The following is an 18,577-nucleotide window of genomic DNA, read 5'->3' as shown; positions in this document are numbered from 1 at the left end:
TATTTGTTGCTGGTTTTATTCTTTTAATTGAATTTAGTGTTTGGGGAAAATCCTGAACCAGGAAAATTTCTCCACACCCATAAAAATTAAAAGAGCTATAAAGCAGCTTTTCATGCACTGCCGCATAAATGCTTTTCTGCTGTGAGCTGATGGAGCTACCCCGACAGACCTTCCTGCTCAGGGTTTGGATAGTGTGATGTGGCTTTCCATTAGGTGGCCCTGCTTGGGCAGGGTGGCTGGGCCAGGTGACCTCCAGAGGTCCCTTCCAACCTCAACCATTCTGTGGTTCTGGGATGGTGGCTAAATGTGTTGGCAGCTTTCTGAGAAGGGTACCTGTCCACTGCAAACTTCTCTGAGCCCGTCAGGCTTTGTTCTTATGGATCAAAAAACTGTCAAGAGGCAGTAACAAATTTCACTCCCTCACGACCTGTCAGGTTCAGACCTCAGGACAGGGAAGACATTTAAGCATGTGAGTAACTTCCATATGCGAGCAGTGCCATTGAATAAAGCCTGCAAGGGTTTCACTTATTTCTTTAATAGGGCTATCTATATGCTTAAAATGATGCGTGTGCACTTGTGTTTTGCCCCAGGCCTCAGCCTTGTCCGGAGTTTCCCCCAGCCCCAGCAGAAGCTGCTGCAGCTCTGCACAGGCACTGCCCATTCGGAGGGCCAGTACCCCCAGTACCAGGGTCCAGCGCCCCTGGTATAATTTCTTCCAATTATATTCTTAGGCTGTTTCCTTTCATTTGATATTTATTATTGCTTAAACTGCAATACCTTTCTAAAGAGGTATTCCCTTCACTGTAATGCTGCAAGTCCCCTCCGGAGAGCTTCATTCTCCACTGCTACTCCTTATTGCATGTAAAGCCACCAAAATCCTTGCAGCTAAGCAGAGGGATGACCTCTGGACGCTGAACTATTTTTTTTTTTGTATCATCAGCTTGCATGGGGTTAGTCTTTGTAAGCTCAACATTTCTGCCTATGGCCAAGATAAATCCTCAAATGCTATTTAAAATCCTTCCATCAGCTTCTTTCTCCTATAGGTTCAGGGATAAACACTTCAACCTGGTTCTTCTAACAAATACGACATTTGATTTAAAAGTGAAAAAGGAAATTTGAGAGCGTATTACCACTTCATCTGTGTGTAGGGATTAATAACTCAGTACTAGGATTGACCAGAGTGCCAAGAGTGGTGTCACGCTCTCCCCCACGGGGGCAGACCGTCCTCGCCGGGCATTTCCCCGTGACATGGGGATGCCCCATCCCCACACAGCTTGGCTCGCATCAGCCTGGGAAAAACAGTCCGGGAAGAGGCTGCGGTTCTTAGACCTTAATTCTGCCTCCTGTGGCAGTAGCAAGACCTGGAAGTTCCCTCGTAGTCTGGAAATGTTGATATAAACCTGGTCCCCTGGGGCCAGGTTTTTCTCCGGGTTTTTTTTTGCTGTTTTAAAACCAGAGTATCTTCGCTGACTCCTGTAACGTTGTATCTGAATTGCAAATGATATAACTCAGAAAAAAATTGTCCTTACTTTCAGTTACACAGGAAGAATTGGCGGTTAATCCCTTTTTCACAGAATAAAGTTATACTTTAGACATCAATTTTGCTCTCAGTTGAACAAGTATACTTTGAAAAAATAAATACTAAACAACCCAAAATCTAATATTTTCCAGTCCTTGCCCAATTGCTAATTTATTCTTTACATAATGAAGAGCTGGATAGCACAGAAATTATTATTTCACTATTTCTCTGAGGAAAAATGGGTTATGAAGCATGCTGGAGCATTCTTTAGCCAGGAAAGAAGTCCTCAACCGAGCTTGGATAAAACTAGAATCTGACAATCAAAAGACAATGCTTCATAAAATTTCTACATTTTTTCCCCCCCAAAAAATACTTAAAAGGGATTTATGACCTTCCCTTTCCTAAATTGCCCCAAATCCAACTGCATGAAAATTTTTTAATAATGTGAAGCAGGCAAAAAGCCAGAAACTTAACACCTCCACCGCAAATTTTTCTTTACTGCCAATCTATTTTCCCAGGAATTTGTTCAGATGTTGTAGTAATTGGCAACAGTACAAAACACGTAAATGGATGGGTCAGGGTGCTTATCGGCCATGTTCAGGTTCTAGATGACCTTTTCTCAGTGCCGATGATGTTGACTTTAATCCTATTAGATATTTCTGTTGTGCTGCATTGGTAATAGGTCATTGCTGAACCGTATGGACAGTTTGTGTGGGAGAAAGGTTTCCTGTCTGTTTTCATTATATTTATTATAGATAGATGGGCAGTGGTTGTGTTCAGATCAGATTTAAGTTTCAGATAAGGCTTCAAAGTTCAGACCTAAGTTATATGGCTTTGGTTTTGATGATGGCCAAATTCTGCAGGCTTACCTTGTAAGATCTCTGCCAGTCCAAATTGGGAAAATTTTGCTCTCATGACATTCTTCCTATGTCTAAATTAGAAGCAGAAGAATCAGGATTTTAGTTTGGACTTGTCCTAAGTTGGACTGCCTAGGAATAGATGGAAGTTTGAATATATGCATTTCTGTTTCCCGTTTCTTCTTGGGCCCCATGAATGTATTTTTCCGAGTCCATTATCATTCAAGGACTTCACATTTACTTGTTTTCTTCAGTGATCTAAAACATGGATTCCATTTCCATTCATATGTTAATATTGTGCCAGTTTCTTTGAAGATCAGTTCTAATCTTTCATCCACTTCTGTAGTTGTGTGAGCTTTCCATGAGAAAATAAATGTCTGGCTAGTCAAGTACATATTGAAATACAATGCTAATAAAAGTGAACTATTGAACTGAAATAGGCAACTTTCAGATGTCTTCTTCTTCTCATTTTTTTCTCTGCAGCACCCTTTCCTGGTCACACACTATCAATTTTGCTAGTAGTCTCAAGAATACTAGGGTTCACTGAGTATCTATTACAAACCAGCCATTTCTAAGAAGACAAATGTATGAGTCAATTTGTTCGAATAGCAAGGAAGATTAGTGCCTCACTTCTGAACATTGGCTTAAAAGCATAATTTTGTTTAGATAGAAAAAAAAATACAGTATATTGCTCTAAAGACAAATGTTTTTACAGCATTTTAATACATGCCAAGCATAAAGGTAATAACCTACCATGTCCTTTTTTATGGAAACAATGATTTTTGAGATCTCCAAAGAGGAGGATGGCTTAAATTAATATTTTGCAACCTCTATTCTTTCTATGAATGAAAAGATGAAGTGTAACAATAGTCTAAAGAAATTCAACCGGAGAGTTTACTTGGAACAAATCTCTTTATTGGGATCAAATCTCTTTATTGGGATGAATACTAGGTCAAGTTACCAGCAGTCTCACCGTTACGTCAGAATGATGCCGTATTCCCGTAGCAGCAGAGCACACATTTTATGGCCACTGTACTTCACAGGGACCTGTCAACAGTTTAAGAACAGAGGACATAACAGCAGCTCGTTTCTAAAACCAAATTCTGTTGGGGAAGCAAAGCCTACATAGGAAATACAGGATTTAATGAACATAAGAAAGAGTGATAAAATTCCTACTTTGTTATGCTTTCAACTTTAACTAGAAGCCCAGACACCCGGAGACATTTTTACTATATCTTAACTAATTCCTGTCATGAATATTCACAAACCAGCTATTTCAAAATGAAGGCTTCATTGTTTCAGTGCCTCTCTCATTCTACTTCGGGTTAACTGCTTCACAGAATCTTGGCTATTATTTCACGATGTTACGCTGTAACCTTGAAACAAAATGGTCAGGTGAAAGGAAAGCCAGAATTTTATATTACTAAAACTATAATTTTTAAAGTCACAAATAAAAGCAAAATAATGCATTGTGACAAATCTGGGTTTACTTGCCTTTGATATTTTTCATTTTTTTCTTCTAGTCTTCTTCCAAAAGGAAATAGAAATCAGAAAGAAATGAAGAATGCTAGTATGTTGAAGTAGTAATCTTATTAAGTTTTGCCAGTCAGAGCTCATTTTTTCTTAACTTTCCATAATGCCATTCATCTGAATTAATCAACTCGCATACAGAATGTGGTTTGTGTTTTAAAAAGGGCTGTTTTTCCCCCCATGAGATACAGCTAAGAAACTGGCAATTGAAAACAGATACAGAATGTCTTAGTGGGATGAAGTCGGCTGCCTCAACAAACAAGTCAGATTGACACAACAATTAGGCAAAACTCTCAAAGCAGTTGCTGTATCAGATACTTCCCTTATCAACCAAATTGCAACATTTTATTTACATAATTAAATGTAATTCTTCCTGGCACCTGCATAACATGACAAACAACGAACAATAATTTTTAAAAAGCTTTAAAAATATATTACCCCGAAGTGGTGGCTCTCCAGACTAACACGGGTCAAGGTCCACTGGGCTGACGTGAAATACTGAAGGATGTTCCAGGTAAGGAGACATTGGCGGGTGATTCTGGTTGGCTTTATATGCATTTCTTCCACTATTTCTTGATAAAAACATCACAGTGATCATCCACAGTCTATACAATGTTTTGTCAGTAGCTTTCTGGATTTTTTTTATAACTACAGAGAAATACATATTTTTTTGCCTGCTACAACACACATCTCTGCTGAGGAATTTAGCTGCAGAACCTAATTGCTATATTATGTTCTCCATCACTCTTATGATACTCCAGGGAAGTAAGAATGAGAAATTTATAACTGCGAAAGGAATCTTTTCACCCCTTTGGGCAGCTATGTCTTGAAATACTTTTAACTGGAACTTCAAGCATTATTACTTTAGCAGAGAGTCATCTTTATTCTAACCACATCTGGTACTCACCCGTCGCTTGCCAGTCCACCCAAGAACAGTAGCTCTTTTGCACTTAAACACAATCCAAAATGAAACGGTTAAGAGAGGTACCATTAGGTTTTTATTACATCTCAGAGTTAATGATTCAAAATGATACTGAGCTAATTGGAAACATTTTAATTCTGTCAGACCCATGAGACCTGGGTTTGATATCAAACCAAAATTCCTCAGAATTAATTTGGGTGAACTCAGCAAGTCCATTGACTCCAATTGTGTTAGCAGCTCAGGAATTCGGTGTTGTATTTCTGAAGACAGCTCCAAACTGAGTTTCATTTTCTCTGAACCTCCGTTGTGCCACAGCTCTCCCTGAACTGGCTCTGCTGTGTGCAAATGACAGAGTCACTCTGGTTCTCAAGCCTTACAGGTAGAGTAGTTAAAACAAAACAAAATATCTTTCCTGTTCAGCACCTGTGCGACGATTAACATAGTGACTCAAAAAGAGAACGGGATAAATGCTAATTAATCAGCAGAGAAGAATTCATGGTTTCATGCCATTGCAATTCTTTTATGCTTGTTTGGTTCAAATCTTTGCCACAGGAAAATCACTTCCTAAATACAGAATATGCATTCTGTCCTTGAACTCACGACATATTGCTCCTATTCATTGGACTCCACAGACTCCCTGAGCACATCCACTCTCCAAAACATTGTCCATCACTCTTCAACAAACCTTCCAAGAAGCCTATGGGTTGTCTCAGGCTGCAAAGAGACACCAACACTTACTTCTTCTAGGTCTGATTATTTTGCTACCTCATCCTTCCAGACTATTTGTCTGAGTTGCCCATTTGACTCTTCAGCTCAGATTCATCTCACCTACTTTTAGACTCCTAATATAAGTGAGAGTACTTGTCCTCAGTTCCTGTTAAATCAATGAAGAAAGACAAGCAATTCCCAAGACTCATTCATGGCTTGGGTGGGTTGAGTCTCCACAGAGGTGCTCATCCTTCTCCTCTGGCTGAAGAAAGATGCTACAACAACTTTACTTCTCATGGAGGCTTCTGAGCAAGGAGCATAAAGTCAGCTGCAGTTGCTCTGGGCTCAGTGCAGTCTCACATCCTCAGCTGACTTCAGTTTGCATGGGGACAATAAAACAGGGCCCTGGTCCTTGAAAGGGTTTTGGTATTGTTGTAACACTATCTGTGCTTCTTTTGGCACACTTTTCTGCATGCCATTTTTCCATTATCTCCAGCTTGTAGATTAAAAGACAAGTGAGCCCGATGTGTAATATTATATAATCAAAGCAGTGACTAGTCCCAGGAAAGCAGATGGGATTCTTTATTTTGTTTTCCTTCACAAGCCTTTTACTTCAATTTTCATATCAGTGTTGTCACAAAGTTTTAAGATCTGTTTTCTAATGGCTTCTTAGCAGAACGGGAATTATACTCTAGTAGACAGAGCTCTTTCCCAAAGCAACCAAAATGGCCACATTAAAATTTCTAACTTGAACTCTCTGTGAGGTGAGGAAAAGCTTCAAGTAAAGGAGCTATGCACTATGCAGTGCCAGCAAAAATCTTTTTCTCTCATCCACTCCAGATGCACTAGAATTGACAAGGACTGACTGCATGTTGGTGGTGGCCAACCAACCTACACATCGAGAATTGTACCTAACCAAGGCTGGGAAACAAGGATGAGAGAGGACAGGAGGAAACCTGTGCACCATAGGGCAGTACTGGTGCACTTTTGAAGCCCAAAGAAAATTAGTAACTTGCTCCATATCCCCCAGAACCACCCACTCCTCCATCCCCCAGCTGAGCTGAGTGGGGAATGTAAGGCATGAATCCATACCAGGAATGGATGTCACTGTAACCAGATCAGATGGAGACCAAACTCCTGGAACTGATGTCAAAGCCATGTATTCAGAACATACAAATCACAAGAATCACAATTGTGACCCCAGGTGAAACCTGATTCCCCTTTAATCCACACGTCTTTAATTTTCTGGATGTCTCTCTCTCCCCCTTCCCATTCCTGCAGTGTCTGAGTGTACTTAGCTAAATGTATCTGTTCTTTCCGTGGTTATCATTAGGAAAGACTCTTTTTTATTATCTTTCACTTGACATCATTGTATCCCCAATCAACAATCCCACCTACATACATTCTGTGAAGCCCCGCAATGCCTTCAGACACCAACCATGTTTACATACGCTGCATCTTTTCTCTCCTACCAATAAAGTGCTGTCACCCAACAGGTTTTTGCATCCCATCTGGCATGAATGTAACACACAAACTAATTAACCTGAGTCTATTGATAACAGCTATTCTTCAGAATTATTTAGAACATGATTTAACATTGTGCTTTACACTAAAATTGAGCGGTAACACACTCCGGGCAATACCTCATGGGGTAATATGTACCTCTGGGGTTAGGGCTGAGGGGCAAAAGAAGAGGCCAAAGGACTTTGAATAGTCTCAGAGTGCTCCTAGTGCCTTAGAAACACTGAGCTTAGCATGTCGTACTGCGAGCAGGAAATGAAAGGCAAATAGCAAGATAAAAAGGTTACGCATTAAAAATGCCAGGGGTATAACCTTTCCGACAACAAAGCAAACAGATTCTTGCTTAACACTACACTTCCGTAATAATAATTATTGTTAATATTAGCAAGTTAATTAGCTCTCCACTGTACATAGTAGGTTGTGGTCAGGATATGATTTAGAAATTGTAAGCTATCTGTGGAGGTTTCTCACAGTGGGAATTGCTTACCCAGTTTTGAATCAGTAACATTTTGATGCTGTAAGGTAGTCTTGTGCCCTTTATCATTTCCACATGCCATCTTTGGATAGTGCCCACCAACAATAAGCTACTTTTTTACGGCACCCTAAGGGCAAGAGCTGCCCAAAGGGGTGGATTTACAGAGGTATCCAAGAACCTTTTGATGCTGAGAAGTCCCTACTCACTGGGACTCACAGAAGCATCTAAGCACAGCAGAGTTTATCTAAAGAGTAGTCTTTGCCAGCCAAACCCAGCTCTGTTCCCAATATTTCTTTGCCATGTGACTGAAACTAGTTGTGTTCACTATGCAAAGATCTAAGATAAAGACATACAGAGCTTGCATGGTTTGTGTTCAAAAGAATGAGGAGCACAGACTTCAGAAGTAGTTTTGAAAATTAGAGACAGAGATTCCGTTGTTAACTTCTCTGTCATACATACGAACACACACCTGAACACTAATCTAAGCATTTCATGCTCCAATCCCCAATTTGTCACTGACTCAATCTGTGCCTATGGGAAAATAATTATCTCCCCTGTGCCTCAGCTTCCCTTTTCGATCAGTGGAAACTTTTAATTTAATAATTTCAAAATTCTCACAGAGAAAAATGTTTTCAGGCTTCGTATATTAAGATAAATAAATTGTACAAAGATGTTTGAAAAAGAACACCGCATAAATGCTGGAAGATTTATCATAAAGAGCAATTGCAGCAAACACACTTTGAGTATTAAGTCTAAAATGTTTATAAGTGTATAACTCTTCAGAGGAAATCCTTTGAACAAAGCTGTTCCTTTCACAAGAAAGTGCTATGCAAGAAAAAGAATAAGATTAAATATTGTTTATGTATACACCACACCACAATAATGTAGCTGCATTGGCTAAAAACACTAATAACATCACATTAATTACTCTAAAGTGCTAAATTATCTCCCACTAAAAGTATCAAGGGTATCTTAGCTCTAGCTGAGCTAAGATGATTCCTTCTCAGTTTAAAATCTGTTCTTTTATAATACACTTTTGGCACTGAACATATCTCACAAACACATGTGCGTTAAATGAAAACCAAGCAAGAAGACATGAGAACTATCTCTAAATAGTTGAGGTGCATAAATAGCAAGGATGGAGGCATGTCACAAGGTAATAACAAGAAGACACAAACAGAATAGTTCAGGCTGAATATGAGGAAGAAAAGGTCTTAATGATAAGGCCTATTGGTCTGTGGAATAGTCTTTAAAGGAAAATAGTAGATACCCCATCTCCAGGGACAGGTATAAGCACACTGGGAAAAAAAAAAAAAGAAATAAAATGTTGCAAGAAATAACCCTGATGTGACTTAAAATGAAGCAGCTTATTGTAATTGGTTTTGTTCCTCTTTAATACCTGTGATTCACAGTGGACAAAGACAAAAAGAAAACACACCGCACCATTTATTATTCAGAAAATATATTGATACTAACTGATTATTCATATTTGAGTTTTGAGGTCTCTGTTCCTTCCCTTCATTCCTTCTGGGCTACATTTAACAAAAACATACGGTCAACAAAACAATGGAGACTCTGATATTTATCTCTATAGATCCTGTCAAGGCATGATCACTATGGAAATTATGTCGTTAATGAAGCCCAATTTTCCTTGCATTTTCATCTTCATTGCCATGGATACTTTCATCCTCATAAGCTCAAACATCCAGAATTGATAGAAGAATGTGTTCTGTGATATTATGACTTCTGGAAAAAAACACTGAAATCATAGTTTTCCTCTAAATTGAGGCCCCTGAGATGAAGGAATGCAGTAGTATTTTCCATTGCTAGAAGAGGACATTCAGCTCTAGGACAATGAAAAAATTTCTGGTTAGCCAGACTGAGGCCAGCAGCCATAAATTTAGTCTCTAGAAATGTTAAGGCCACAGATGCTAGAATGATTTTAGTTCAAAGTCTCTTCTAGTTTCTTTCCCAAATCTGTATTCTAGTTGTAAGACAAACTCTTCAGAGAGGAACCTCTGAAGATTCCTCCACCTTCCAAGTCTGCAGCCACTTCAGCAGACAGGGACTTAAAAGAACAAATAACCAACCTTGAAAATCTTGAACTTTTGTTCTAGAAAGAAGATGGCAATGCTTAACAGAGCAGAGTGTGCAGGTATCTTCAGGCCATCATCCGTGTCACAGATCCTGTGACACCCTGAAGACCACAGTAACTCCTGCGAGTTCTCCATCAATGCCTATGGCTCAAGTGTAGAACCAGATGAAATATTTTATCTAATCTGCATTATAATTACGCATACCATTTTGTCTTACTGTTGAATAACTATGTGTATGCCCATTCTCTCCAGGAATACAAAATCCGGCCCATATCTGAAGCTGGGGCAAATCAGGTGTCATGGCTCTCAGTGATGAGGATATTTTGACACAAAAGGGACAAGCAGTCAAACATGAGGTTTGAGATCTGCTAACCTATAAAACTAAAATACATGGCAGACACAAGCCAGTCTTGTCTGCTCTCAGCAGATGAACTCTTGATCGTGCTTGTAGCATAACGCTATCTGCTTTTATTTATACTCTGCTGCCATAGCAATTTAGTTCTACATTCTGATTCCTTTCAAAATGGTAAGGATAAACAGAACAGAAACTACTTAGATAAAAATTCTCACCTGATTTCTCTACTTAATGTGACATGTTGCATTTTAGCATGCAATATATATTTTCTCCCCTAATTCCTGGTTCTCAGGTGTATGACATTATGTGCTCACTTACACTCTCCATCACAACTTCAAATACGTAAGAACCAACAATTCTGTTCCTTCTGGCTGCTCTGTTTCTCATCCCTCATTTTCACAAGCCAGAGAGAAACACTGTGAGCAGTAGAGGGCTAGTTCTTGTAGGTAAATACCTCACATGCCCCTTTTTCTCTGAACAAGTACATTGTATTCCAAGTTCCCACTCAGCACTCCTAGCAAATTTTCAGGGTAGGTGGTAGCCCATGTGTTGTCTGCTTCCGAGTTTGGGACACACTGATTGACAGCCATGCATGCTCATCAACCAACTTGCAGGTATATTTGCCTTTTCCATAGCAGAGGGCGGTAATTTACTCCTCCTCTACTTGGCTGCAAATTGTAATGACCAGCTGGTTCTTTATGGGGGTAGAGGGAGACAGACAGATGGGAGAAGAAAGAGGCGGAAAATCCACTGTCGCTGTTGCGGTTGTTACCAATTGTATGCGGAGAATTACCTTCAGCCTCTTCATCTATTGACAACGGCTCACAATGGTATCTACAGATTTCTGAAACTATAAAATGACAAATTATTTAACTTTCTGTGGTTAGTTACGTTTTGTAAATATCAAATGCTACAGATACCTGGGATAATGAAGAGAAAGGCTTTTTGTTTGCTGATACTCGTAATTGTAATGTAGGATTTAGGATCATTAGAACTTGCTCATACGTGGATAACAAAAGACGCAGACAAAACCTGGCAAAATCTTTTTTCGGGGAAATTTTGGGACGTACCTGAAAACCAGAATTACAAGCCATGTAAATCCACTGCTTTGGCTAAAGCTTTAAAGAATCCAAAGAATATTACAATTTGCAGACTCTGAGCTTTATGTCAGCATGTAGCTAAAACCCTAAACTAGAGCTACCTTTAGAGAAAAGTAAAAGCATCTAGGAAAAACGGATAATCCTGAAGTATCTTTTTCTCTAGAGTTTGAAGAGAAGTGACTCTTGAGACATTAGAAATATTGTTTTTAAGGCATAAGATCCCCAAATAGATGTGATACTTATGTTACATTTAGCCATCTAAAGTTAGGTATCCAGCCTAAGCTGGTGTCGTGGTTTAGCCTCAGATGGCAACAAAGAACCACGTGCCGCTCGCACGTGCCTTCCTAATACAGGAAGGATCGTAAGAAAAGGCAAGACTCTTGGGTTGGGACAAAGGCAGTTTAACAGAACAGCAAAGGGAACAGGCAAACAACAACAATAACAATACGGATAGGGGAATATACAAACGCGATTACGGAACCGCTGCTCCCCACCGCTCGCCGACCGGCCGGACCCGGGACGCCCCAGCCCCCTTTTAAGCAGCAACTTCCTGCCCCCTCCCCCGGCAGCTCAGGGTGGGCGTGGCTCACATGGCATGGAATACCAGGGAAAATTAACCCTATCCCCACCGGAACCAGGACAGCTGGTCATCTAGATTCACTTTGTAGGTGGAGGGAGGCCAGCATTCAAGTCATTCTACACTTTTTGTCTAAGAGTGGAAGGAAATAGCCCTTCAAGGTATCTATTGCTTCCTGCAGCTGTTTTAGAACAGAAATTTTTAAGTTTCTGAAGCTGATTAGATGACTCCTAACCAAGTTGAGTGTGTTGCTTGTGCATAACAAAAGATTTGCAGCCAACTACAAGGAGGCACATACATAAAAAAAATCAGGTGAACTACAGGCACTTTTGTTACTGAGGGGCCACCACGTGCTATTAGGAGGGAAGAGGAGCCAAGGTGCAGAGGCAGCGAAGGGCTTGGCCACCTCAGCATGGCAAAGGCAAAATGCGAATTTTCAATGCAAAACAATGCAAATTTGAAAGCAAAAGAAGAGCTGAACGGAGTCCAGGAGACACCTGCAATTCAGGCTTGCTTCATTATTATACCTTACATTTCTCCAGATGCTGGGCCTGTCTTGAACCACTGCCAGTCTGCTGAACACCTCAGCACCTGGCTTCCAGTGTGTCACATTGTGACTGAGAGATAGGAGCTTCTTTGTTTTATTCCGTAGGAAACTTGAACACAACCATCTTCTCAGACCACATCAACACGCAATAGCAGGTTGTCCTCTTAAAAAAAAAAAAAGAAAAGTGCACCAAAGTTGTCGATATCTTTTTGACTTTCCCCTCATCCATGTTTATGTAATATTCTAACAGACAAACCACTCACCTTTGAAAGAAGCAAATGAAAGTTCATTTTCTCCCCCTAGTTAAGAGAAGTCTTGAATGGCAAAACATATGTTTTGCCAATCATCTGTGCACGTACAGATTTTATAAACAGATTTTTAAACCACCTATTATTAAGTATCTATTATTTTAAAGTAGCTATTAAGCTAACTAACTGCATCTTTAATTGCATCCATACAGTCCTATATGAAGTATATTTTTTCACTGGGTGTGTAACTTGGGTGTTGTCCTTCGGTTCCATCACAGAAGTTTCAGGGCTCTGATTCCCACTTGCACTTGGATTTACCGTGAAGGTTTCTAAATGTAAATTCAGAACACTTGTGAAATGTTGCTGAATTTCAACATTAGTGTTACGCATCCACTGTATAAGACGACACTGATGCAAAATAAAGGACAATGCAGAATCTTAGGTCCTCAGACCTCAATGTTCAGTTCTTAATCTGTGCATTAATGTTTCCCCCATAGTTTTTAAGTTTTCAGAAGCCAGTAGTATTTTAGATCTGCAGGAGGCTATGAATAATAATGTGCATTAATAAGGCAACAGAAGACACAAGTTCCTGCTGATTGCATATCCAAGAATGTTGTTAATGACTACATTACTTGCTAAAAAAGTAAACACGTTCCTACTTGGAGACATCCAAGATATGCCAGTTGCCTAGTTGCTAAAGAATATTAACATTTCAGTAAAGAAATACTCAACTGTGCTGTCATTTTCAAGGGATGAATTTCACAAGTAATGTTTTTTTGGAAAGGATATCAAAACCACTTGAAAGTAAGATACATTTTGAAAAGAAGTGTAAGGATTTTATTCCCTTCCTTGTCCACACTATTATGGTCTCTAGCATCGAGTCAGACACTAAAATGGGCAAGTAATGAAGCAAACCTTCAGATATAAAATACAAATTGTATTCATTAAACTTATTTTCACCTTTTAGTGCTACAATGGAAAACACCCACATTTCTTTAACCAGCAGCTTAGTTTGATAACCTTATGTGCCTGGTTAGAATTAGAATTCATCTTGTATCCCTGAGATGGATCCTCATACCTCCAACTGATGCCAACAGGGAGAGTCTTTCCCATTGACTTCCGCTGAGCTTTTCCCATGAGGCTGGATTGTAAAAGGATTAGGCTGCTTCCATGAAGATTCTTCTTTAGGTATATGAGCCCTGAAAGAGTTTATTTTTGGAATGTGGGAAATGTAAGTAGACTGTTGCATTAATAGGTTTATAGGAAGTTCTGCAACATACAACAATACATTTCATGTTTAGCTTTCTAGATAAATAAAAAGCTATAGAATTCTGGGATCCACCTGAATCAGACCCTGACTTATAATTTTGTCTAGGAAATGACATTACTAGTTATACAATATACGGCTTCCTGAGCTGCACTGAAGAGAAAGTGCAGGCTCCAACTGCAGACACATAAATACAATACAGCATTGTTTGGAGACTTCCATAGAAAGCCCAACAAAGGCATCCAAATGCTCCTTTCCCCAAAAGCTTCCACAGAACACAAGAAGCAACCAGTCGTGAGCTATTCCAATGAACAGCTTCATAAGGGACCGGCAGAGTGAGGTACCCAGTTAAGCCCTGTCCGGCTGCTATACGACTCACTAAGAAAGTTCAGGTAACGGTTGCTCATAGGGCGAGTTTTTTCTGACCAGGGCTGCTAACTGCTGTAGCTGCTACTATGAAATAAGCTGCTCTGTGACAACTATTCCAGAGTAGCTTCTCTATGTAAACGTCCATTTCCAGACCTTACTCCTCCTGAATAACGTTCATAATGCCAAACTGCTCCAAAACAAATTAAACCATAGCTTATCTTCCAGAATAATTATACTTATCTGTTGGCTTTTTAGTGACAAGGCTGAAGAAGACAATGGAAAAGCCTCAAAGAACCACACCATGTCCTGGGCATGGGGACAGGACCTTTTTCTGAAGGTTATTTTCTTTCTGACTAATATATGTTGCTCTAGGACATCTAGGACAAGGACCTACCTAGATGCAAACAGCACACCAAAAGGAGATAGATCATCCACACACAAGCACCAGATTTGTGCTGATTAAAGTTCCAGCAGAGCTGGGACCAGGCACATGCTATTGGATTATGTGCCGTATTTCCTCATGTATCAAGCATTAGGAATGCCCATTTTAAGCGTTAGTATTGTAAAATATAGATGGCAAAGCCTAGGTTGGGTGTAAGACATCTTTGGCAGTGGTTCAATTTCTCCATCTGTTCACTGGTACCTGAGAAACACACAATACACAATCATTATTTGCTATTCATATTTTGTCATACCTGCTGGTTAATAAAAGTGCTAATGCAATTTCTACTTACACGCATAAGCAACATTACATAACATTTGCTTATACCATATAGTTAAATTTTACTTTGCACAATTGAGAACAATGAGGTACAAAGCACGTAGTGTGTAAAAACAGTGGGCACAATGCAAATTAGGAAATTTTCGAAATATCAGTGCAGCATGTGAGCATAGTAAAGGGGGCTGTTCCTCAAGATATATCACATTGCTTTGGTCAGAACTGCAGTGTTCGCAACGCTTGCAGAAAGTTATTCTTGCTCTTGATGTTGCTAACACTCACGTTTTTATCATAACTTCACAACACTTTTCCTAAATCCTCAGGAAACGTTGGGATTTTTTTCTTCTTTCTTTTTTTTTTTTAAAATGAAAATTTCTTACCCCTTACAATGTTACCGGAAAGTCTGGAAATGAATGGGCCCAGAAAAGAGGCTCGGAAATCCCCCAAACTATCATTTTTAATACCCAGAATTTTTATGTGTGTCCTATTTGTAGATTGGTGGTACTGGCTTTTCTTGCGAACTATAGCAATTTATTATTTAGCTAGTTATGTTTTCATATTTGACTACCTAAATTATTGCATAAATTTAATCCTACTTAAGGACCTAAAGAGCCTAAATTTTAAAAAAATACAGAGAAAATGTGGATACAAAACAAGTTTGCAGTCTGCAGACTTATTTTTTCAGAACTGTGATTTTGGTTGGAATGAAATGAAGCAGCAAATCAGTACAAACTTTATGCCAAACCAGCAGCTCCCTAGACACAGCAGCTGGGCAGTGAAACCAATCCCCTCATTAACTTTGCCGTGCAGAGAAAGAACGGCAATTTTGCTGCTGAGAAGTTGCTGGGCGCTCCCTGCTTCCCTGGCACAAGGGCAGACCTTCCACCGGGCTCCTCTGGGGCCAGCCTCCGTGGTTCCCTAGCCTTCTCCTGGGAATTTTTTTATAATTTCACAAAGCACTCAATATCACAAAACATACAGGTTTTGACAATGGCTGGACCAGGTTAGACACAAAGCTCCGGGAAGCTGTAAGAATAATGACTTTTAATTTTTTTTTACTAATGATGTTGTATTCATCTTCATGGGAATAATGGCAAAGGTCAACGTATTTCTAGCACGATGATAGCCTGTAACCGCAAAGTGACCCTCTGGACAGAAACAGACAAAGCAAAGTATGTTCTGGAATGTGATAATATAGCAAAGTTTTGGGGACATCAACTGTACATAGGTCTGAGAATAGTGGTATTTCTTTACAATATTCTCTCTCAGCAGAGCAAATAAATATTAGTGTTGGGTGAGCAGATTGAAAATCTGAGCCTTTCCAAAACCAGCACCAGTTTAAATAGGCAATATCAGACTCTCCGTAAAGAGAAGGCACAACAACAGGACAACATCTTTAATCGGAAAGATGAGCCGTGAGAGAGAGAGAAGTGCTCATTTATCCCAATGATCACCTTATGTATGTCTTTCCTCATCTGACATTTCACACTGCCTTTCCTCCAGGATAGTCTCCTTTTGAGGATCTCGTCAGATGTTGTTTTGGGTGCAGTTTCCCGGAGCTGACTAAGCACATCGCTGGGTGTCCCTGCTGCTCTGCTGGGATGCTGCACTTCTCTGGAAAGCTGCGGAGAGAAGGATGGAAATAGGACCAGCTGAGAGGTCTCCCTCAGTCTAGGAGAGCTGGACTTGCTTTATTGGGTGGATAAAACCTGTATGTGACCGGCAGCTAGTAACTGGCACTGGAAAGGATATAATTGGGCCAGCAGAGCTAGATGGAGCTGAATGCCTCCTGTTTGGAAAGGGAAATAAAGCACGTGGAAGCTGGAACATAGAAACAGTAATAAAAACTCGTCTGTGCTAAACGTTCAATGAATAGTGACATGATTAACAAAATAATGGTTTTAGACGCTTACAAAATGCAGCTTCAAGCACTACAGCTTCCAGAGCGAGGGATCCCACTTTGCTCCTACTGCTTGAGCAGCGATTGAGTCTGACTAGCAGGACAGGAGAGGCAATGGCAGGGAAAACCCTGCCCAACACACAAAGCAAGGAAACCGAGGAGCCTTTTCAATCCCTTTAGTCTTTATTCATGTTCTGGCTGTTCCTTATAGCATAGGCACGGAACAAGCAACCCTGAATTTAAGGTTAGTCTTCTTAACATGGGTAGTGTCTCATGGTGGGCACTGCAAAGAACTAGCACCCAGCTCATGGAAGACATATACATTAGAATGAATAAATATCTGTGATGCGCTTACATGAACGGGGAAAAGCAGTCGTCCAGGAAAGGCCATCTTTAAGAAACCAGGCAAACCCTGTGTTGAGGCATCAGGTTGGGAAATACTAGATGCGGTTTCCATTCCCATGTCTGCCTTACTCCTCCTGCCTGAATTTGAACAAGTCTCAGTCTTTCTTTTTCTACAGTCCGTAATGGAGTAATAATATTTTCCTGACTCTCTGTGGGATACTGTCATCCAGATATTGCACTGATGGGTGCAATTGAACAATCTACCATATATTAAAAAGAAAATATGTTCAGATGGATGGTGACTTTATCACTGGAAAATGTCAAGTGAACGAGGTGCATTCATTTTTTATGGGTTCCTTGTATGTTCTTTGTTATAGTAAGAAATAAACCGCCACTGTGGGGACCTGAGTCATCTTTGCCCTTATTCTAATTTTTTGTCAGTGTTTTTCCTTGAATGCAATACAGATAAATCAGTATAAAAATGGAGTAATACCATGGTGAATCAGAGCTTTTGTTTTTCTCCCTGGAAGTTGCACTAGCCCTGCAGTCCAAAACAATTATTACCATGTAATTTATTTTCACTTTATTATGTTTCTCTGAAATCAGAATTGGAGTTTGCTGGTTATGCAATAGCTCCCCATATTCATTTCCCTTCACAATGAAAGTTCAGCTGGGAATACATACAAATTAAGGATTCAAATCTTTCTAAGAAGTTTTGCAAAACTTCCTTTATAGCTCGCTTCTATCAAATCCCATTTGGTTTTATAAGCTGCTGAAAACCCTAATCAGAAATGTCTGTGCTTATGGGCTCAAAAGCGAGTATCATCTATATCTTACCTTACTTCCCTGCAAGAATCCCTGAATAACGTCAAAACGGCATGCCTTTCCTAATTCAAGCATTTGGCAAAACAGTGTTATAATAAATGATGTAACAAGGGAGATCCTAATAAGAAACATGTGTCCGGATTGCTGAAGGCAAGCTCAAAATATGTCAGAGTCTAAGAATTTACCACAAGGAAAAATTACTGACAAAAATATGTGAAAAATGTTTATGTTCAATGTTGCTTGAAATGCAACACGAACAAAATGCATAACAATACCACACAAGTAGACCACAACCCTCTTTTCATATTTACAAAGCTATTGAAGGGTTGGCACAGGGAAGAAAAAATGCAGTCCTTGACTAGCAGCCGCTCAGAAATGCATTTACTGTCCGTCGGCACAGGTCTCTCCACGGCGCCTCAAACTGAGTACAGCTGAGCCTCATTTCACACAAATGAGCACATTCAGCCTTAGACCACTTGCGCAGGAGAGAGAAAGATGATTATCTCTCTTTTCATTGGAAAGCGGAGGTACGGAGAGGTCAAGTCAAAATTGTTCCTCTAATCTGAATGCAATAAAACTTGGGCAATCAATTTCATTTACCTGTTACTTCACTGAAAAATGCGATGCCTCTGAATCTTCCATCGCTTTCAGCTAAAGAAAACAGTTTTTTGGCCTCCTTGGACACCATTTCCAAGATT

Source organism: Chroicocephalus ridibundus, chromosome 1 (genome assembly GCF_963924245.1).
Source record: "Chroicocephalus ridibundus chromosome 1, bChrRid1.1, whole genome shotgun sequence".
NCBI lineage: Eukaryota > Metazoa > Chordata > Aves > Charadriiformes > Laridae > Chroicocephalus > Chroicocephalus ridibundus.
The sequence above is the reverse complement of the archived record's forward strand: the minus strand, read 5'-3'. Positions refer to the sequence as shown.